We start from the raw sequence: 23,940 nt of genomic DNA, 5'->3' as shown, positions 1-23,940 counted from the left end.
ATACCGCTATTTGTCATATTCAATAGGAAGCTAAAGGGGTGTTTGCATTGTTTGTGGGCAGAGAGGCCATGTTCACAATCATTTAAATGACAGAGGATGACTGGTGGCAATAGATTGATGGTATATAGAATAGGTAGCACAGATGGCAACTAATGTATATGCAGCACTGATGGGCACTTATAATATAATATATTAATCCTGTTTCATAATATAATAACATATGATTTTATAACGTAATGCTTTATGTAATTTATACGATATACACATATCATCAATATTTAAAAAAAAATATGAACACCACAGTAACAATTCAAAACTTATAACTTTATTAAACTTTATAGATTATTACAAGTAATGAGCAAAAACAAAACAATAGCTCAACAATAATGGACATTAATTTACAGCTGTGTGTAGTTGTAGTCATGTGACCACTGTGAAGGTGGCCTTTCCCCAGGAGCATATTGCCAATGTGTGCCTTGCTTCTGCAAAGGTTGGGACACCATGGGAGGAACAGAAGGTGCTGGTGGTCGAAAAGCTTGTTCTTCCTCCAAATGGGTCTTCTGGGTTAATCTACCATTTACACCTTTGTGAAGAACCTCTAGGAGTAACATCTCGGCCAATTGTTTTTGATCAGTAGACATCATCTTAAGTTTGTTGGCTACAACAATAGCAAAGCCATCAGAGTCATCCGGTTTCCTTTGTAATGCAGCAGCTGCCTGCGCTAGAAATGCAGATGTAGTATCTGAACTTTTTCTTTTCCTTCCTCTTGCCTCAGGTGTTGGACACGGTGAAACGTTGGTAGTAGTAATTGGCTCTGAGTTTTCCTAGTTGTTATATAAAACTGATCAATTTAGTAATATGTACACCTACATTAAACAATAAAATTCATCATGAACCATAATTTTAGTTACCTGTGTCAATAATTCTTCACCGGAGTTTTCAATATCTTGTCCAGGGAGAGACAATCAGGTACTGGTGAAGTTGCAGAGGTTGATTGTAGAGTACTAATTGAAGCTCTTGCATCAATCTCTTCTTTAAGAAACATTAAACTTTCATAGTACCATAACCGTGGTACATAGACCTCATCTGTACCTGCACCAGATTTTTGGGATGCTCTTATTTTATTCAGTTCTTTTTTGAATACAGTCCTCAAATTCGCTATTTTCTTCGTAACATATTCAATTGTTGGATTTGGGCAAACAGCTTTGCATAATTCAATCAGTTTCTCCAGTGCCTCATGCCTTTTGTTACGGTCGTATTATCCCTTTGATTTAACTTTCCAAAGGCAAGGAAGTTCTCTGTACAGATCAATAAATTGTATCAGAAAATCAGGTCTGGTGAATTTATCCGCCATACCTAGGAAAAGCAAATAAATGTTCAGCATTTTCAAAATAACATGCTTGGACATATATATCTACCAAGTGTGCATGATTCAGAGGGACTGAAATTTCCTGTGTTATTACACTTTCACCCTCATTTTTTTCCCATTTTGTTCAGATATATCTATTCAAATATGAAATATACAGTTCTTCATTGCTGCAATTGTTAATGTAATTAACTTAGAATAAAAGCATGTGTTCCTTTCCCATACCTGCAATACATATTTAGACATATGTCCTTGGTGTGTGTATTATGTATTATCACTGAAATCCGTTTAGAATATATATATATATATATATATATATATATATATATATATATATATATATATAATGATATGCAGTCATCTGTCATTACACTACACTGGAAACAAATTAGTTAACACACACAATTTAAAAGTGAACAGAACGGAACTTACCTTCTTTCTAAAAGGTCTAAAGGCCTGAAAGATCGCTGGGCCGAAAATGATATTTGTGCCTGAAACGTCGCTGTGCTTGGAAGATCGCTGGTTCAGAAAGATCGCTGGTTCAGAAAGATCGCAGGGTCTGGAAGATCGCTGGTTCAGAAAGATCGTAGGGTCTGAAAGATCATTCAAGCAAGCAAGAGACTGTCCGTGTGCTCCTAGCTCCACCCCTGTCTACTGATTCGCGGAGCATTGTACACGCCATTGTGATGCGCCAAATGCGACATCAGGCAACGAACGGAACACGAGGCAGCATGGCGGACATTGCTGTAGAGAAAAGTCCAAAAAAATATTCGAAAAAGACGGACAAAGGCCATGATGGGGGTTCCATGCAGAAGGACAGAGAAGAGCAGAGTCCAGCAGTAAACAAAGCAAGTCCCATGTCCAGAGCAGAGATGGTGGACATGGTGTTTATGCTGGAAAAGCATGACTACGATGGGAAGAAGAAAAACTATGAGAGGCCTAACACAAGGAAAGATCTTATTCTACAAAAAGTGATTGAACTCCTACAAAGGAAACATGAAGTGAACCGTTCAAAGGATCAAATAAGAAAGCGATGGTCAGACTTGAAGCTACGAGAACATGAGCAGTTCAATCAAATTCACGTTACCATTCAGAAAAGTAAGGAACCATTTTTTTATAATAAACATCATTATGCAAAGGTCGTTGGCATTTTGCAAATGTTAATTACCGTATTTATCGGCGTATAACACGCACTTTTTTCCCCTTAAAATAAGGGGAAAATCGTGGGTGCGTGTTATACGCCGATCCCCGCTATTTTGTGATCTGTCGGAACGATCGCCGCGATCGCCGCCGACATTCACATAGCTTGTATTTTTAAACATGGTGCCGCGGAGTTCGGAGGGACTCGGGGGCGCTCGTTCAGCTGAACGAGCGCCGCCGAGGACACAGTGACTGGGCAGAGCCGAGATACACATAGCCGAGGGTTCTCGGCTTTTCTCGGCGCCGTTCACAGTCACGCCCAGTCCCGCCATTGGACCTCTGTTATGTCCATCATAGGGACTGGGCGTGACTGTGAACGGCGCCGAGAATAGCCGAGAACCCTCGGATATGTGTATCTCGGCTCCGCCCAGTCACTGTGTCCTCGGCGGCGCTCGTTCAGCTGAACGAGCGCCCCCGAGTCCCTCCGAACTCCGTGACGCCATGTTTAAAAATACAAACTAAACGTTTGTATGTCGGCGGCGACAAGGCTGCACGGACCACTGGGGACAAGGCTGCACGGACCACTGGGGACAAGGCTGCACTGGGGCAAAGCTGAACTGGGGCAAAGCTGCACTGGGGACAAGGCTGCACTGGGGCAAAGCTGCACTGGGGACAAAGCTGCACTGGGGACAAGGCTGCACTGGGGCAAAGCTGCACTGGGGACAAGGCTGCACTGGGGCAAAGCTGCACTGACAAGGCTGCACTGGACACTGGGGAAAGGCTGCAGATGAACACTGATGAGGCTGCATTGATGGGCATTTAAATGTAAGTTTTTTTTCCTTAAACTTCCCTCCTAAAAGTTTTTTTCCTTAAAATTCCCTCCTAAACTTGGGGTGCGTGTTATACGCCGGCGCGTGTTATACGCCGATAAATACGGTATGTATGTTATGTGAAAATATGTATATTTCTGTATTGCATTCATCTAAAAAAAATGTATTACATTATGTTTGACAGGAAGGAAAATAAAGTTATTAAAGAAAAGAAAGCAGAAGAGTGCATAGAGAAGGTCCAGATCATGATCAACCGACAACTGCACCAGGTAATGCATTTGTTAATAACGGTTCCAAATAAAAGTGCTATGGAATGTTTTTTTTAATATACAATTTAACTCAAGTTACCTTGTCTATTTTCATTTCTAATATGGACAGATCATAGTAAAAAGAAAAGACTGACAATGGAGGAAGATGTGGTATTTTGTCAATCAAGCCAGGGGCCATGTATTTCTGAAGAAATAGATTACTTTCAAGAGGAAGACAGTGGTCATATGACCTTAGATGAATCATCAAGTCATGATCTACCCAAAGAAGGTATCTCTATGTTTTTTAATACCTATGTTCGTTTAAATTGCTTTTTATCTTTTTTTTATTTATTTATTTTTTTTTTTTTTAGGATTTTTATATTATTTATTTATTTTTCTTTTTTTAATTTTATTAATTTTTTTTTTAAATACTTCTTTTTTAGGGATTACCTTGGTGGATGCAGCATCAGGCTGATGCTTCATCTGTCCCCTGTTGTCTATAAACTGGGAACTGAGCCACAGAACACCGCTGATGGCTCATTTCTCACTCCTCCACTTCTACGCGCTCATTAGAGCACCCGTGGCAGTGTTTCAGCGTCTCATTGAGACTGACATAAATCAAGGCAGCTGACGAATAAAGACTTTGAAGTCTGAATGAAACGCTAATCTGAATGATGGTAGTGACGTCAGTGGAGAACATACTACAGACCGCTCTCTGCTGATTACTGGTCACTGGAGTTCATAATGAATTGAACTCCTGTCAAGAGAAGCACAAAAAGCTCATGCTAGAATTGTTCTTTTATTTAGAACAGTAAAGAATGAATAGTAGCAGGGAAGCTATTTCATAGTTATTCTTTAAATTTTTGACAAAACTCAATAATTCATTTATATTACAGGTGCTAAGTAAATGTAAAAATAAAAATATTATCATTAATAGAGTTTATGTTGTTATTTTGTCAGATGAGATAATATTCGTTCACAACGATCAGGACATACAAGATGTACCTAGTGATGGTGATGATACAATGTCCACAAAGAATCATGAAGATCTTTTGAGCTCGTCAAGTTCACGTAAGTTATTATTCACCAAGTTCTTTATTTGATAAATGTATGTGAAACCTATAGAGTGTGGAGCCTCAAACATTATTGCACCCAGTTGAGGAATATTCGCTGAACTGCCACCACCCCCCCCCCCCTGGTTTCACATTTGTCACCTTTGGGAGATAGGCATTGGCAGGTAATCCAGTCCCAAAGGAGAGGGGAGCAGATAGTCATTGACAGGTACCCTTTCCGCAAATACAGAAGACATGACGGTGGTGTAATATGCAAGCCACTATCCCTCCTTCTCCACTTCTGCTGATTGAGGCTCTTGTGCACGTTTATTTATACTAGGGATATGCAATTAGCGGAACTCCAGCTGTTGCAAAACTACAAGTCCCATCATTCCTCTGTCTCTGGGTGTCATGCTTGTGGCTGTCAGAGTCTTGCTATGCCTCATGGGACTTGTAGTTCTGCAACAGCTGGAGGTGCGCTAATTGCTTATCCATGATTTATACTATTTATTTTATATAAAATTATTATTATGTACATTGCATATATTATGCACATCAATTCTACTTGATGTCTTGAATATATGATGACACACAAGCAGGAGTTCTAATCAAGTATTTGACTGTAGAGATTTTTAATTAAGGTCTTTTGGGGATCCTAGAAGAAAGAAAAAGGGCAGTGCGCTATATCTGCAGCTTTTCTGCGTGTATGTTGCACTTGCCATAGATTCTTATAGACTTTTATTATATTATGCTGTTTTAGCTGCTTGATCAAGCCCTGCTATTGTTAAAAACAATCCTAGGTGGGGAGAAGAAAATATTTTCTCTTATCCACACATGATATAAATCCTAGATCTCACATACAAAGCATACTGTACATTAGCAACAAGGTAGACTGTAAAAAGCCCAAGTGATCTTTGAATTCTTTCGTGTTGTTCAGGTAGATGTCAACCCTAGGTTGTTTAACCCGGCATTACCAATACTTGTTTTACACCTTTCTCCAGAAGATAATAAACACATTTTTTCACCTTTTACAGGACAAGTATTCAACTCATCTAAAGTTGGAGATATGTCATCTGCATTAATGCAGTGCTGTGCGGACCTACAGACAATTAAGGATTACACTTCATCAATGATGTCTCGCTTGCAATCTGTTATAGATCTTTTATAGACATGTTTCCTTTTCCTCGCAGTGGTTTAAAGTATTGTTGTTTGTGTTTGTTGAGCGTCTTTATGTTTGTTTGTTTTTTTGTACACTGTGGAGCCGACGCGCAATATCGGCACAGTACTGTGGGCGCTTTTGCTGTACAATATGCGGGCCATTGCCACATAGTCATGGTTGGCATGAGGACGCATATTGAACTGCGCCAGATCTCAGGGCTGAATCGTATTGAATCAGCCTGTGACAGAAAATATATACAGTTGTGATGGCACTTTTTTATGTTTTGTTTGTTTATATTTAAATGTTATTAAAAATAATGTAGACTGTGTATCCTTGCATTATGAGCATAAGCCGTACCAGTAGAATGCTTGTTATCCAAAGAACTGACATATGAAACTGATTATGCATATTTGTAGTAGCCCTTGCACACTGGGGCGGGGGGCGGCGTCGGCGGTAAAACGCCGCTATTAGTAGCGGCGTTTTACCGTCGTATGCGGCCGCTAGCGGGGCGGTTTTACCCCCCGCTAGCGGCCGAGAAAGGGTTAAATACCACCGCAAAAAGCCTCTGCAGAGGCACTTTGCCGGCGGTATAGCCGTGCCGTCCCATTGATTTCAATGGGCAGGAGCGGTAAAGGAGCGGTATACACACCGCTCCTTCAACGCTCTGAAGATGTTGCTGACAGGACTTTTTTTACCGTCCTGCCAGCGCATCGCTCCAGTGTGCAAGCCCTCGGGACTTTCACACTGGAATTAAAGCAGCGGCACTTTCGGAGTGGTTTGCAGGCGCTATTATTAGCGCAATAGCGCCTGCAAACCGCCCCAGTGTGCAAGGGCTCTTAATAGCATTCGTTACACAATGACTTCTGTTATTTACAGTACATCATTTGGTCATGGGTGGTGGGGAACCACCGGTATAGATTTTCAAACCGTTTGGAAACGCTTGTTAGAGTCTTTACAGGTTCATCCTAACGGCTCCAAGTGTCACCGGCAACCCCCCCTCCTCTTGACCACATGGTACTGCACAGCGCATTCCTACTAATTTTGCGAGACGACAATGGCAAAGCAGATCTGGAATGTTTGCTACGTAATAGCTTGTATTGTGATTCGTTTAAAACTGTTTACTCGCAATCTCAATCCAAGTTGTTCTTTGTGGAATACCTTTGCTCTTGTTTGTCAGCTTTCTTTTAACTAAATGTTTACATTGTTTAATTTTGGTATAGATATGTACAAAGTATATGAAGAATGGAAATGTTCTAGATCAGGGATATGTAAATAGCGGACCTCCAGCTGTTACAAAACTACAAATCCCATAATGCCTCTGCCTCTGGGTGTCATGATTGTAGCTGTCATAGTCTTGCTATACCTCATGGGACTTAAGTTGTGCAATAGATGGAGGTCCGCTAATTGCATATCCATGTTATAGATCTTCCCCTAATTATAGAGGCCTATGAAAACCAAAAATGTGCATGTCCATGATTACAGGACAATATGTAAATCCTGCAAAAAGAAAACTATAAAAATAATAATGTTTCTCTTAAAAAAAAAAAAATTGTTCCTTGTCGAATCATGGATCTAATGTTGCTTTATGTGCACAAACACAGTTGTTGATGGAAGTGCAATAAAAAAAGTTGATATGAGATGTTTTTCTTATTATTTTAATTGTTTGTACTTGATTTTCGATTTTTATAGAAATAGCAATAGCAAAAGATAGATTAGCAATAGATAGAATGAGGTCTCAGATAATGAAAGGGTGGCTGAGGAAGTAATTTTGACTCCCCCCCACAGGCAATGTTTCACTTGGTATAACGGGTAATGACACTGCACAGACACTTATTGATTGTAATGTTAAAACATTTATTATATTATTTAACGTAACGGTTGTAAAACTGTGCGTTATTCACAACTACATGAACATACATCTTTATTACAAATACTGAAAGGAATTGAAGCTATCACTATTACATTGTTCACACATGTTTAATCATTTTTTATTCCAAGAATATAAAGGATAAATTATAATGTGTGTTTGTAATATGGTATATTTATATGTAAAATGTAGCCTCTTTAATATTATATTACATATCGGACTGCCAGGGCACTGCCCCAATTCCAGAAAAGTAGTTCAGATATTCCAATCTGCATTGCCTTGCATTCAATGTTGGCAGTCTGGGATGACCACTGCTCAATGGTGTGAGCACCTCCATAGTTTCTTGTCCTTCCAAGCCGCTTGTGTCTGGATCCCTTGGTGATGGGGTGCTGTATGCTGGGGAATTTTGACGTAAGTAATTGTGTAGGACACAGCAACACAGCACAATGATGTCGATTTTTGGCATGGACATATTAATGCTTGTTAGAAACAAGCGAAATCCGTTGGCCAAGATTCCAAATGCATTTTCTACAACCCTGCGGGCCCTTGATAATCTGTAATTGAAGATCCTTTGGTCGGGAGTCAGGTTACGCATAGGGAATGGTTTTAATACGTTTTCACTTAATGCGAACGCATCATCCGCAACAAACACAAAGTCCATGTTTTCACAAGTATCGTCACGTGTGGGCAGGTTAAGGGTTCCATTCTGGAGACGGTGATAGAACTCTGTCTGCTGGATTACACTGCCATCAGAGTTCCGGCCATTTTTCCCAATATCCAGATATATAAAGTTGTATTTGGCATCTACTACAGCTAGCATTATGATGCTGTAGAAACCTTTATAATTGAAGTAATAGGATCCAGAATTTGGTGGTGGAACAATGCGCACATGTTTACCATCAATGGCTCCTCCACAATTGGGGAAATTCCACAACTCTTTGAATTTATTAGCAACTTCCATCCACTCTGGTGGGTTGCTTGGAAACTGTAACAAGAAAAAAAATATAGTGTTTAAATAAATTATTAATTTTTTTTTTAATACATATATCAACACGGCCTTCTATTGGGCATGCGCGCGTTGCTTGTGACACGGTGCGCGTGCCAGGCGCCCGCAATGTCTGCCGGGAAAAAGCAATTGCTGTGATCACACCAGTACATTTACATCATTGTCGTTTTATTGCAATGATCAGTGTTGAAATGTGCATGGTCAGAAACGTGTCAAAAGTGTCCAATTTGTCTGTTGCAATGTCACACTCCAAACAAAAAAAAAAAAAAATCGCAGATCTCCACCATTAATAGTAAATACATTCAAATTAAACAAAAAACTATAAATATATCGTGCATTTTTTAGGTGCTATAACTTTTGTGCAAACCAATCTATATATGATTATTGTGCTTTTTTAACCTAAATATTTTAACTTTAAAGAAAAGAAGAGCCAAAATTAAAAAAAAAAAAGAATATGTTTTATGTTTTGCTATAATAAATATCCCAATTAATTTTAACAAAAAACTTTTTTTCTATAGTGCAACAAATAAGAAACATAAAGGTGATCAAATACCACCAACACAAAGCTCTATTTGGGGGAAAGAAAGGACATCAATTTTATTTGGTTACAGTGTTGCATGACCGCGCAATTGTCACTCGAACTGTGACAACGCTTAAAATAAAATAAAAAATGGTCTGTGCATGAAGGGGGTGAAAAATGCACTGTATTGCAGTGGTTAAATAACAAAGGTATCAGTTAGTTAATATAGGTAACTTCACATAATTTACCTTTACATAGTTTGTCTGGAGCGCATCGATGATGGACTTGCAGGTTTCTGGTATTATTCTCCCCAGTGATTGAGGTGAAATTCCTGTGGAAAATTTTAGGTCCTGCAGACTTCTCCCAGTTGTGAGATACCTTAGTGTTGCGACTAACCTCTGCTCTGGACTTATTGGCTGCCGCATAATTGTAATTTGTTTTTTTATTACTGGTGTCACCAGCTGCAACAATGCTTGGAAACATTCATCGTTCATTCTGAGGTAGTTTCTGAAGTCGTCTGGATTATTCTCTTGTAATTCTCGAAGCAAGGTCATATGAGAATAGTTTTCTCTGTTCTGCAGCCATTGTTTTCACCATGTGCTCCTTTTCTTCATTTTCTTTTTTAAACCATTTTGGATGGCCAAAACTCCAAGCATTACCAGTGGCAGTGTTTGCTCTTCCATGTAGATGTCCATTTTCAGAAAAGAACAATCGTATATAACGAATACTATTATCACGAACGAACACACGTCTGTATGCTACGATCTCCCCGCCACTATGAACCCAAAGGCGTGGCCTGCACAAGGTCAATTTCTGACATCACCTCCGCTAGCACGCTGCAGAACGTGCCTACGCACAGGGGACGTTTGAGTTGATCATACGGGAATTGGCGGATATAAACTACGCTGGCGATTCGATTCTAGACGCGCATACGATTATATTTGGAAGACCGTTCGTACGATATTCTAAATGTGTGTACGCAGAGACGATTCGATTCTAGACTTGCATACAATTATATTTGGATGAACGTTCTTTACGATATTCTTATCGTGTGTACGGGGCTTAAGGCTGCCTGGCCATATGAGATATGTAAGGATGATCTCCGGCGTATTCGTACAGCCCACGTGCAGAGCCCGTCAGGAAGTTCGCACTGTGCTGTGCTAATCACAGGCAGGGAGACATTTCCCGATCTCTGCAGCCGCGCATCGGGGCAATGTCTCACTGTCTGTGATTAGCGCAGCGCAGTGCCGACTTCCTGGCGGGCTCGGCACGTGGAGTGTGTGAACACGCCGGAGCTCATCCTTAGAGATATGGGCAAACCACTTACACCAGTGATGGCGAACCTTGGCACCCCAGATGTTTTGGTACTACATTTCCCATGATGCTCAACTACATTGCAGAATGCATGAGCATCATGGGAAATGTAGTTGCAAAACATCTGGGTTGCCAAGGTTCGCCATCACTGACTTACACTGACAGTCTGCAGGAGACCTGCATGGCATCAACGATCTGCTGATCACTTGTGCAATGCTTTCCAGACTCCTAAAAAAAAAAAAAAAAGAAAAAAAAAAGATGTTTTTACCTGCAAAAAAATGTATTATTTTTTTTTTTAAATGTTTACTTATCCTTTAAGTTTTTGTATAGCTCTCCAATTTAAAAATAGAAATGCAATTTGATTCATTATGCACCTCTAAAAGAAAAACAATTCAAGGAGGAAACAAAATCTTTGTATGGAAAGAAGTGTAAGGTAAACAAACAGAACTGCAATTTAACCATGCAGTGTATAGGAATGTATATTTACTTATGAAATAGTCTTTTACACAAACAATTATTTTAGGAGGTCTCAAAAAATGCAGCAAAATAAAGTTAACTTATATTTGCCAACAAAAAATTAAAACTTATAAAACAAAATCAATAGATAAAAGGCAGTGCTATACATATGCCGCCTGTAGTGTTCACAGTGTGCTAACTTAAAGTACTTACATATAAAACATTTATTTAATCCATAAAAAATTGCAGAGAGATGGTGTGTTAATTACACTCAAAATGATAAGAAAGTCCAGTGATATTCCAAATTCAGAAAGAAAAAGCTGCTGTCACCAACACCTCCACACGTGCAGGAAAGCTGGGGGGGGTCCAAATTCCCCCCTGCGTATAAAACTCTTACCGGAAATCACTGGATCAATGCACATAAATACCAGAATGTTATATGGACAATCTATCCCGGGATATTTCCTCTTCAAGACTCCTTAATACCGGACAGCTGGATCTCACAATAAAGGGATCATTCAAAAACAAAAGGAGGAAACACCATAGCGTAATCCTGTTGAAACAATTTATTTAAATTTAAATTTAACAACACTCCCCCTTTAGGACTTGCACTTACAATATTTAGAAAAAAAGCAGGCATATAATCATATTAAGTGCAAATCCTAAAGGGGGAGTGTTGTTGTTAAATTTAAATAAATTGTTTCAAAAGTATTCCGCTATGGTGTTTCCTCCTTTTGTTTTTGCATGATCCCTTGATTGTGAGTAAGGATGATCTTGGGCGTGTTCGCACAGCCCACGTGCAGAGCCCGCCAGGAAGTCGGCACGGCGCTGCACTAATCACAGGCAGCGAGACATTTTCCCGATGTTCGGCTGCAGAGATCGGAAAATATCTGAATGCCTGATTAGCGCAGTGCAGTGAGACTTCCTGGCGGGCTCTGCGAGTGGGCTGTGCGAACACACCCGAGCTAAACCTTTTTTTTTTCACAATAGAAACATTTTTTATTCAAGATTTAAACATTACAAGCGATGCATAGGCACATTTAGATATAATAACAGTATATGTACATAGTCACAAGATGGATGATCAATTTTCCATATAGACAACATAAAGAAGCATGAGAGCAGTATATGGCATTGCAGCAAAACAGTGATGTAGAGGTAGTATATTAAAGTAGTCAATCAAGAGGGTCTGCTGGAAGGGGATAGGGAGGGGAGGGAAAAGGAAAGGGAGGGGGGGAAGGGGGGAGGCGGCTTAAGGATACTTAGAAGAGGAGGAGGGGAGGGGGGGGCGAGAGGGGGGAGGCAAGGAAGGAGCCATAAGTACCGCAATAGCTTATAGCTTAATTAAACACATACACTAAATGATATTTAAAGATAATTCAATCCTGTCATATAACAGCTGGCATCTCTGCGTCAACTTGAACATCATTCACAACCTCAGCACCCCATGCATCTATCCAGCCCGACCATATCTTATCAAATTTCTTGGGGCAATTACGATTAAGATACGTAAGTTTATATAGTGGGAGTACAGAGTTCATTGCTAGGCGCCATGAAGATACTCTAGGGGATTAACACGTCCTTCCAATGGAGAAATATTTATTTTCGGGCATAAAACATAGCACAGCCCAAAAATAGTTTGGTATATTTACCTCTAACGTCTGGACTGAAAATGTTCAATAGCATTGCCTTGGGATGAGTACCCACATCTAAGGAGGTAACCCGGTTGAGAATGTTAGATATTTCCGTCCAATAGTCTCCGAGGCGAGGACAAGACCACACCATATGAATAAAGGAGGCGGACTCTAGACCACATCTGGCGCAGGCCACCGGACTGTTAGGTGTCATAATTGTCAGACGTTTTGGGGTATAATAGGCCCTGTGGAGGAACTTGACCTGCATAAATCGCTCTCTGGCTGATATTGTGTTAATCACAAAAGAGGATACACACGTTTCCCATTCATCCTCTGATAAGTGAGGAATGTCTGCCTTCCACTTGACAAAAGTTTTTTCAAGTTTCTTTGCAGGGGGTATGGACAAATGAAAATATAGAGTAGACAGTGGTCTATCTATGATTTTAGATGTAAGCAATCCCTCCACAGGGTCTGATTCTAACTGGATAATAGATGGAAACTGCTTCCTATAGGCGTGTCGGAGTTGATAATATCTAAACAGCATCCAGCCCGGTAGTGAGTAAGCATTTTTGAGATCTGAAAATGTTCTTAATTTGCCACCCTGCACAATGTGCTTTAGTTTAGTAATTCCCTTTCTTGCCCAGACTTGAGGGTCTGGGACAGATTTCAAATGCGGCAGTCTAGGGTTGCCCTAAAGAGGGATGTGCGGGAAAAACCTCTCTGGGTTGTTGAAACTATTTCTAGCCTTGTTCCAAACTATGATAGTAGTGCTCATCAGATCCGTAATACCAGGGTGGGATTTCACTCCTCTGAACACCACATTACGGAGAGAGGAGTAGGATCCCATGATGGCAGCTTCCAGGGTCACTGCCGGGTTATCACGTGGTTGAGAGAACCACCACCTAACCGTCACCAGGACGGCCGCCCAGAAATATACCTGGAAATCCGGTAGGGACAAACCCCCCTGGATAATGGGCAGCTGAAGGGTAGCCATGGCCAGTCTCGGGGGGCCTACCATTCCAGATAAAGGAAGATAATATACCTTTTAATTTGGTAAAAAACGAAGCCGGGGGGATCAGAGGTGAATTTCGAAAAAAGTACAAAAATTTGGGCAAATATATCATTTTAATTAAATTTACTCTCCCCACTGGAGAAAGGGGGAGAGTTTTCCATGTTGTACATTTTTGCGAGAGATTTTTTAAAAGTGGCTGAAGATTCAATTCAAATTATGTGGACAGTGGAGCTCTAATCCGTACTCCTAAATATTTAAATTCAGGTGTCCAGTTTAGGGGGGTACCTGTCGGTGGGTTTTGACCAGATGCACTTAATGAGAAGATTATCGATTTTCCCCAATTTACCCTAATGCCCGAGTAGATGCCAAACTCATCAATTATTTGAAGTGCTGGTGAAAGGGAGGATATGTCTTTGAGAAAAAGTAGGGTATCATCAGCATAAAGGGATATTTTGTCTACCACTACTCCCACCTGGATGCCCTGTACCAGAGGGGAGGCTCTAATGCGGGAAGCCATGGGTTCCATGGCTAGGGCAAACAGCCCAGGAGAACCCTGCCTAGTACCCCTAGATAGAGGAAAGGAAGATGACAATGAGTTGTTTGTTCGTATGCGTGCTGATGGATTATTATATAGCATCCGCACCCAGCCAATGAAGCGAGGGCCAAATCCAAATTTGCGCAGGACAGCCCAGAGGTAGCGCCACTCCACCGAGTCAAAAGCTTTCTCGGCATCGAGAGAGGCCACTACCTCCGAGCTGTCCCCACCTGCCCTAGAGAGGTGCGTAAGGAGGCGCCTGACGTTTATATCGGTTCCCCTTCCTGGCATGAATCCAGACTGATCTGGATGGACCAGTGCCGTGATCACAGTGTTCAACTGTCTGGCCAGTACTTTGGCCAGTAACTTTGCATCGACGTTAAGGAGTGATATTGGCCGATACGAGGCACACTGATCAGGGGGTTTGCCAGGCTTAAGAATGACCACTATGACCGCTTCAGCCATAGTCGGGGGTAATGAGCCCCTTTCCGTGGCTTTTTGGAGCATTAATCTAAACGATGGGAGAATTTCTTCAGCATATGTTTTATAGAATTCTGCTGGAATTCCGTCTGGGCCTGGTGTCTTACCGTTTTGCAAGGAGGCTACTGCTCGCTGAATTTCTGCTAATTGTATCGGACCATCTAACGCCTCCCTAAACGTGGATGTCAGGCAAGGGAGCTCCACCCCTTCAAGGTAACCGGTCAGTTCCTCATCCGAACATCCCATCCGAGAACCGTAGAGGTCCCGGTAGAATGAAGCAAATTTATTATTGATGTCCGCGGGATCAGTCAAGATCGTCCCGTCCGAATCACCAATAGATGAAATGGTCACCGGGGAGGAGCTTTCCCTCGCCAGCCATGCCAGCATACTGCCTGTTTTTTCTCCATGTTCAAAGATTCTTTGTGACTGGTGTAAAAATGTGGTCTTTGTGGCCGCTGTGCGTAATAAAAGAACGTCTCTCAATGCTGCCTGGAAATTCAAGTAAATCTCAGAGGATTCTGTTGTGGAATATGCCTCCTCCAATGTTGCTACCCTTCTCTCGGCTGTCTGTGTTTCTCTCCTCAGATCCTTCCGGATCTTTCGGATATGTGTTTGAAAACTGCCCCTAGTGAAGGCCTTAAATGCATCCCAGGATGTGGTCAGGGCCTCTGATTGGTCTAGGTCTCTCCAATATTGTATCGCCTCGGATCTATAGGGTTCGGACACCCTAGTGTCAGTCAACCAAAATCTGAATAACCTCCAAAGATTTTCCCCTGGGGCGTTAGATACAGAAAGCTTTAAAGCGAGCGGAGCGTGGTCGGATATGCCACGGGGGAGTATATTGATGTCCCGAACCATGGGCAGGACAGAACCCCCCACATAGGCAAGATCTATCCGTGACAGGGTCTTATGGGAGGCTGAGTGACAAGTGTAGGCACGCCGAGAAGGATGACGCCACCTCCACACGTCAGTCAAGTTAGACGCCTCCGCCCAAGAGGACAGCTCTGAATGCGAGCCTGTCCCCAGTGTGAGTCTGTCCATTGCAGGGTCCGGGACCAAGTTAAAGTCTCCCAGTATTACCACATTATCTGTACCAAAGGCAGCTATTTTAGAGATAATTTGGTTAAGCACCCTTATAGAGGCCGGGGGGGGGGGGGGTAGGTACAATCCCACCACTACCAACTCCAGTCTGTCCACAATGGCATGTAAAATTACAAACCGACCGGCAGGGTTAACCTCCAGCGTCAGCAATCTAAATGGTGTGGATTTGTGCACTAAGATGCTAACCCCCCTGGAGTAATTAGTATATGTGGAGTGGTACTGGTGTCCCACCCAGGGTCGTCTCAAACTCAGAAGTTTGCTTCCCATCAAATGGGTCTCTTGTAATATGCAGATATGGGGGTGGTATGCTTTAAGGAACTGGAACACCAGCGATCTTTTAACAGAGGAATTCAGGCCCCTGGTGTTCCATGAAATTATGGTACAATCAGCCATCTACGCTCGAGAACACATTTATCATCCATATATCACCATATATAAGCAGTTGCAAGGCCCGGACCCTTGACAAGGTCAGGACATGGCACCTGGCGCATCTTGTGACAAGAAAAATTGCATCGCCTGTGAAAAAACAGCAAATCAACAAAGTATAACAAAACATTCCCAACCAAGCCCCCCATCCCCCACCCCGCCAGCCCCGACCCAAACCTCGGGGAGGCTCAGGATCCCAACTCAGAACCAAGGCGAACACGCCTGTAACGGGGTACTGTGAGCGGAACAGCAACCACAAGCAGCAGTCAGGTGATGAAAAACATCCAGTCCTCTGCTGGAGATCGGATCATAATAATAAGTGGGTGCAGTCTCCCGGCAGCAGCCAGGGGTACGAACTTAAACCTCAACGTTGCAGGAACAGTTATGCTTTCTTGGCCACGACTGACATTATCGGGGAGGATGAGGGAGGGGGGGAAAAGGTGGATGTGCAAAGAAACAAATGACTCCCAATCCTCCAATCAAAACATCTCAGGGAATCAATAGACATTTAGGAAACCGGTGGTCCCCCGGGTTCCCTTCTACCATAAGGCACATTAGTGCAAATCACACAGGGAACTGACTTGGGCAGGAATGATGATCAGGCCAAATAGTAAAGGAGGCACGTCTCTAGATCACCGGTCGGTCATGGCACACATAGCTAGAAATAAACAGATTTTCTTTTGTGGTAAAACTTATTTGCGAGGTAGCGTGTCGATCCACGTGGAGGCATCCTCAGGAGAATTGAAGAACCGCACCGATTTGCCGTCCTCGACTCTCAATCTTGCCGGGAACAGCATACTGTACTTGATATGCTTGGCTCGAAGTCTGGCTCTCACTGCGTCGAAGGATTTCCGTTGTTTCTGTGTTTCCAGCGAATAATCTGGAAAAATCGGGAGTTTGGCATTTTCAAAGCGGAGTTCACCCTGTGCCCTCGCCTCCTTCATCACCAGGTCACGGTCACGAAAATGAAGTAATTTAAAGATGAAGGTGCGAGGTGGCGCACCTTGTGGGCCCTTGGTGAAGGGTATGCGATGCGCTCTCTCCACTGTGAAGAATGGCGAAAACCGTGCCGAGGGGAGCAATTGTTGCAAGAGACGTTCAGCAAACGCGGTGGGATCCGTTCCCTCTGCTCCCTCCGGAAGCCCCAAAATTCGCAAGTTGTTCCTTCGGTTGAGGTTCTCGGCATCTTCCGCTCTTGCCTCCAGCACTTTAACTTTGGTTTTTAACTCGTGTAAATCAGCCCCATGGTCACGTACCGTGTCTTCATTTTGTGAGACCCTCTGTTCCACTTCGTGCATGCGGCCTCTCAGAGTGTCAAAGTCCTTCTTAATAAATTCCACATGAGTCTGTATATGATCCACTTTTTCCGTTAGGGAGGTTATGGCCTGCATGACATCTTTAAAGTCCGCCGCCGAGTCTGGGAGCCGCTCCGGTTCAGTCGATCCGCCGGCCTGGTTCTCCATGTGGGCAGGAAGTTTAGGCGAGACCACAGCTTCGGCCTTGTCCACGTTTCTCAGCGGGGCGGCCTTTTTTCGGGCTTTTTGCTGGGAATTCCTCCTATACATACCCCAGAGGTGCCTCAGGGATGATGGAGGGACAGGATGGTCACTTTCCCGGCGTTTATACCCCAGGGAAGGGGAGTTTTTTCGGTCCGCGCTGGCCTGGTTCTCTGAGCGGGCCGGAAATTCAGGCGAGGCCGCGGCTTCGGCCTAGTCCGCAATTCTTGGCGGCTCGGCCTATTTCGGAGCTTTTTTAATGGGGGATTCCGCTGATATGTACTCCAGAGGTGCCCCAGGGATGATGGGGGGACAGGATGGTCGCTTTCCCGGCGTTTATACCCCCGGGAAGGGGAGTTTTTTCCGTCCGCGCTGGCCTGGTTCTCTGAGCGGGCCGGAAATTCAGGCGAGGCCGCGGCTTCGGCCTAGTCCGCGGTTCTCGGCGGCGCAGCCTATTCCGGAGCTTTTTGATGGGGGTTACCGCTGATATGTACCCCAGAGGTGTCCCAGAGGTGAGAGGGGGCACAGGAGGGTCTTTTGTCCTGTGTCTGCACCCCAAAATCGCAGGATTATGTCCCGATCTGTGGGAGCTCAGGCCTCACACACCTGCTCCCTCTGCCATCCCGGACACGCCCCCCCCCGAGCTAAACCTTAATTGTGAGATCCAGCTGTCCGGTATTAAGGAGTCTTGGAGAGGAAATATCCTGGGATAGATTGAGTTAGTAAGAGTTTTATATGCAGGGACCCCCCCCCCCCCCAGCTTTCCTACACGTGTGGAGGTGTTGGTGACAGCAGCTTTTTCTTACTGAATTTGGAATATCACAGGAATTTCTTACCATTTTGGGTGTAATTAACACATCATCTCTCTGCAATTTATTATGGACTAAATAAATGTTTTATATGTATGCACTTTAAGTTAGCACACCTTAAACACTACAGGCGGTGTGTATATAGCGCTGCCTTTTATCTATTAATTTTGTTTTATATGTGTCACCTGCCATTTGGCAGGCTATTACATAAGCGCTTGTTTGGTAGGAATGGGCCACGCTTCTTTTTTTTTTACAACAAAGTAAAACTTATATTTAACTACGCTGATTTTTAATAATAAGAGATGCCAAGAATTAGGGTGAAACATGACAGTAAATATTCTAACACTTTGGGGTTGATATACTAAAACTGGGGTGCACGCAATCTGGTGCAGCTCTGCAAAGAAAGCAATTTGCTTCCAGTTTTTTTTGTGTCAAAGCTTATTTGAGCAAGCTGAAGCTGACTAGCTACCATGCACAGCTGCACTAGAGCTTGCACTCTAACGTTTTAGTAAATCAACCCCATTGTCCTGCTACCATTATCTTGCTACCAACTGCTGATTCTAACATAGTTGAGGCTGGGTTCACACCATTATGAATTGGATGCCGGATTTCCGCATCCAATTCGCAATAGCAGAAGATTTTGACCGGCTCTCTATGGAGCCGGTTCACATATCTCCGCTGTGGCTCCGGTGCAAATTTGCACCGGAGCCCTGTGCATCTTTTGGTCTGTTTCAGGTCCGAATTCAGCCAAAAATTCGGGCTGAAATTGGACCTGAAACGGTGAACCAGGAGGCACCGGACCCCTGCTGGGAGACACATGCGGTGTGTACACCAGCCTAAAGTTCCAAATAAAATACCAAAAGGCATGAAATGACATTTATATGTAGTGCACCCAGGGCCGGCCCAAGACATTGTGCTGCCTGGGCCCAAGAATGAAAATCACGCCCACCAAAAGGCCCCCACATTCATTATTATTATATGCCATAAATCTATTCCCTATTTTGTACACGCTATAACTTTTGCGCAAACCAATCAATATACTGTACGCTTATTACGATTTTTTTTTTTTTTAACCAAAAATACGTAGCAGAATACATATTGGCCTAAACTGATGAAGTCTTTTTTTTTGGGGGGGGGGGGGATATTTATTATAGCAAAAAGTAAAAAATATTGTGTTTTTTTCAAAATTGTCGCTCTTTTTTTGTTTATAGCGCAAAAAATAAAAAATGCAGATGTGATCAAATACCACTAAAAGAAAGCTCTATTTGTGGGAAAATGAGGACATCAATTTTGTTTGGGTACAGCATCGCATGGCCACACAATTGTCAGACTCTCATGTCTCATACAACTTGTGATGTGTGACAGTGTACTTACAGTACTCGAATTCAGACTCCTGCAGTCAATGTTGCTATGGGGAACTCACTGGTGGCAGAATGGACAGGGTGAGGGTCAATGCTGAGCCTCCAGAACATGGACACAGCAACAGGTAGGCTGCAACACCTCAGGCAGCGTCAGGTGCTGTGCAGTTGGACTGTGGACAACTGCTCAGCTCACACTCAGGCACAGGCAGCTCTCTTCAGATGCGCTCCCTTCCCTCAGGCTCTGAGCCACGCTGAAGAAGATGGAAGAGGTGGGTGGAGGCGGAGCTAATTGACTAGGAGCAGAAGCTGAGCGCTCTGAATGCTGGGGCGGCTGCGGCCTCTGATGTCACTGGTTGCTAGACGCCGGGTGGCAGGCGATTCTAGCAACCAGTGCAGCGCACAGCTGACCAGGATCAGGCCTGCTCCTGCTGACTGATCTGACCTCCTCCTGACAGGTAGGGTACGGCCGGGTGGCTACTAAGGTACAGGCAGAGGCGTAGCTTGAAGCTTGTGGGCCCTGGTTCAAAGGTTGACCTGGGGCCCCTCGACTACAACCTGCCGCTTCCACTGTGCATTAATTAACTCCCAACACTTGCTAAGATATTCCAAGTGGCTAAAGAGTTATTTCAGATTTTTATTTACATGCTGAGAAAGTAATTTAAAAGATTTTGGAGAAATTGTCCACATTTTGTCATACCTCTCCAATTCTTTTGAATAACCTGAAATGGGGGTAGGCACCCTTTGAGAGGTGGAAATCCACCTGAACAATATGAAAGAGATCAAAGATCACCAAGGTTCTGCACCTTTTTTCAAAGAAATTAACTAGCAAAGCTAACTAAATAGTAAGGAAAATCTAGGAAAAATATAATAAAACAAATTTCACTGCAAAAATATAAACTTAGCCTATCTGAACAGTGAATGATGTCAGTCAGGGCAGAGGACGGTGTCAGTAAGGCAGAGGACAGTGTCAGTAGGGCAGAGGATGGTGTCAATAGTTTGTTTTTGTTTTTTTACCATTTTTTTTTCATTTTTTTTATTAGCCCTGTTGGGGGGGCTTTGGTTTGAAGTCTAAACAGACCCCCAATGTCTCACTTATGAGACAGAAGAGATTCTGTCCTCAACCTCCATTTCTGAATGAACCCTGGGGTCCCCCTACTGTCTGTACACTACAAGACCCAGCATGTCCAGGACTCACCCCTCCCCCATGCTGGCTCCTGTCACTCGCCCACATATATGATGTTCCCAGTACAGGGGGAGTCAGGAGAAGTCTCCCTCAGTGACCAACCAGCCCTGTGTCCCGCACTGCAGAATGTTCTAACATTCCCGCTTCTGCCCCCGCCCCCCTCCACTCTTACCAAGTCCCACTTCTTCGGCTCCAGCTAAAGAGCGTGCTTATCCCCCAGCGGGCCCTGCCATGACTGCAGACAGGTGGTGGGAGGGGCGGTTGTAAGCAAAGAGGGAGTTAAAGAGGCACCAGCGGCGGCTGACTTGGATAGAGAGGTGAGGAGACAGGGGAGGAGGGGGTGGGACCAACTCACAGAGGTGCAGAAACAGGGAGGACACGGAGTTTGGAGGCAGTGGGGAGAAGGCGGGTCAGTGCATCAGGAAGGAAGGAAGTTCACCGCAGTACTGCCTATAATTCCATGCAGTACATGACCCGCCTCCTCCACTCAGCAGCCCTGTCTCGACTGTATGAAGGGGAGAGGAGTGGTCTGTCCTGTCACATACAGGTATCCAAGGTGATCCCCGCCACCCACACAGAGACGCATTGACATGGGATCTATTGTGAGAGGGAGGTCGCACCTGCGCCCCTGGAGCTATGGCAACTCCGCAGCTGCACCCTCTTCGCGCTACGCCCATGAGTACAGGTACAATTTGTCACTGCTGGCTGCCACCCCTCTTAAAATGCCACCTGGGGCCATGGGCCCACTGGGTCCCATGGTAGGGCCAGCACTGAGTGCACCCTCTAAGGAGCCACAAGTGAAATGGGATCCCAACCCTGCACAGCCAAGCACACCAAAATTTCACAGGCACACTTAAGTCAGAGAACAGTCCAGTGCTTTGTTTTTTTGTTATTTATTGAGGGATTAGAACTTGGATAGGGGTAGGAAAATGATGGGATGCCCACTCGACTTCAGACAAGTTCAGGGACAACTTTCCTATATACAGTCTAGATACACTCTCTCTCTTCCTCCAGCACTAGCTTGCTTGCAGAACTCCAGCTGGCACACTATTTTGTGGACCTGACAAAGCCACTCAGTCAGATTTAGAAGCAATAGCCCTTTGCAGGCAGGAACCGGAGGCCCCCTTTAAGTTCGTGTCCAGCTTGAATCCCTGTGGCTACTGATCCCAGCACCACCTTTTCAGGCACTTCCAGCCAGCCTGGCTGCAGATGCCCCTTTCACTAGCCCTCCTGGCTACTTCGTCACAGTGCTACCAGACTGACACTCTCTCTCTCCACAGTCCTCCCAGACTGATCACTCACCAGCCCACCCAGCTGACTTCTCAGGAGAACTCCTGGACATGCTGACCTGCTCCTGTTGTCCTCTCCTTGCTCCCGTGCCTCCAGGAAGGAGGCATCCAAGCCCAGGTGACACTGGGAGAGAGAATCTCAGTGACTGTGCTTTCCTAACCCCTGCCATGCTTAGTTTGAGGCTTGCCTGGCCTGGCACATTGCAGATGGTGTACCAGTGCTGCCCACTTCATGTCCTAACACCTGGAGGACTGTGCTTAAAGTGGTTGTTATGCCACTATCTTATCTTTATATCATACCCTATGTCAGATAAAACACTGTATCCTAGTGCCTGTGCTTTAAAAAAAAACAAAAAAATGATTTTGACCTGTTTTAACAGCATCTCCCAGCGATAAGATGATTCCAGGCTCTCAGTTCTCCCTGTGTCTCCAGTGGGCGGGCTCGAGATTCCCCTGCTAACGTCAGCCAGGGAGACGGGAAGGAGAGTAGCTGAGAGCCTGGAGTCATGTGATCGCTGGAAGACACTGTTAAAAAAGTTAGAAATCTTTTTTTTTTTTTATAGTGCACAGGCACTAGGACTCAGCTTTTTATCTGACAGAGGGGATGATATACAGAGCAGTTAGTTTTGAAGCAGCAGGGAGAGGAGCAGATCAGCGATAGTGAGAGATGACAGGCGGGGAGGGGAGAAGGGAGGAGGAGGACAGAGGGAGACAGTGGAGAGCTGCAGATAGCAGCGTATGATGGAGACACGTAGGCTGACAGCAGTGTCAGGGCTCAGCAGACCTGATATATCATAGACCTGTGTACAGAGGGGAGGGTAGAAACTGGCAGGATCAGCCAGGTATTTCAGGTGATACAGGGAGCCAAAATACACAGCACAAGTGTCGTCCCCTAATTGTCAGAAACCATTAAATCAGACCGAGACAGAAGTACAGTTAAATCACACTTGTTTAATAATAAAAGTAAATAGAACAAACATAGTCAAAACGCTAGAGTTCAGGAACCGGAATGGATAGTCAGACCAGTCAAACATCAGGGAGCCGGAGATGAGCGTAGTAAAACAGCAAGCAGGAACTGGAGCCAGAAGGGATGTCAGCCATGCAAGTCTTAACAGGAATGCAGAAGAGCGTCTCTGTGATGTTGACTAAGGCAGAAGGCAAAGCTCCTCTGGCCTGGATGGCTTAAGTAGGCAGGACTGACGAGCAGGATATCAGCAACAGCTGAGTAACTGTAGAGAGATAGGAGCTGGCAATTAGCTGACAGATGAGCGGCCAGCTCAGAGAAGGAAGGGCTGAGGACAGCCCTGACAGTACCCCCTCCTCAATGATCCCTCCCCCTCGGAGGACCACCAGGCTTGAGGGGAAAACATCTATAGAAATCATGGAGGAGGACAGGGGCATGTACGTCCGAGAATGGAACCTACGGGAGTCAACAATGGACTGTACTTCATACTCCTCATGGTTCTCAACCTGTACAGGTAGTAAAGCAGTTGCAGACTAAAGGTTTTAATAAGGAGATATGAAATACATTCAAAATACGCATATTAGAAGGAAGGTCTAATGCGTGAGCCACTGCGAAGAATACAGAAAGGCTCAATAAACTGAGGTGCAAACTTCAGTGAGGGAACACGAACTCGGAGGTTTGCGAGATGACAG

The 23,940-nt window shown here is 44.1% G+C and overlaps 1 protein-coding gene across 1 annotated transcript in view; it reads right to left on the bottom strand.

Annotated features, from left to right (window-relative positions):
• The window catches only part of LOC141128073 (multidrug and toxin extrusion protein 2-like), a 373,391-nt gene that overhangs the window by 21,009 nt on the left and 328,442 nt on the right, over nt 1-23,940 (bottom strand). The window lies entirely within an intron of this gene.

This window comes from Aquarana catesbeiana, linkage group LG02 (assembly GCF_042186555.1).
Source record: "Aquarana catesbeiana isolate 2022-GZ linkage group LG02, ASM4218655v1, whole genome shotgun sequence".
Classification (NCBI taxonomy): Eukaryota; Metazoa; Chordata; class Amphibia; order Anura; family Ranidae; genus Aquarana; species Aquarana catesbeiana.
Note: the sequence above shows the minus strand (reverse complement) of the source record. Positions and strands in the feature narration are given on the sequence as shown.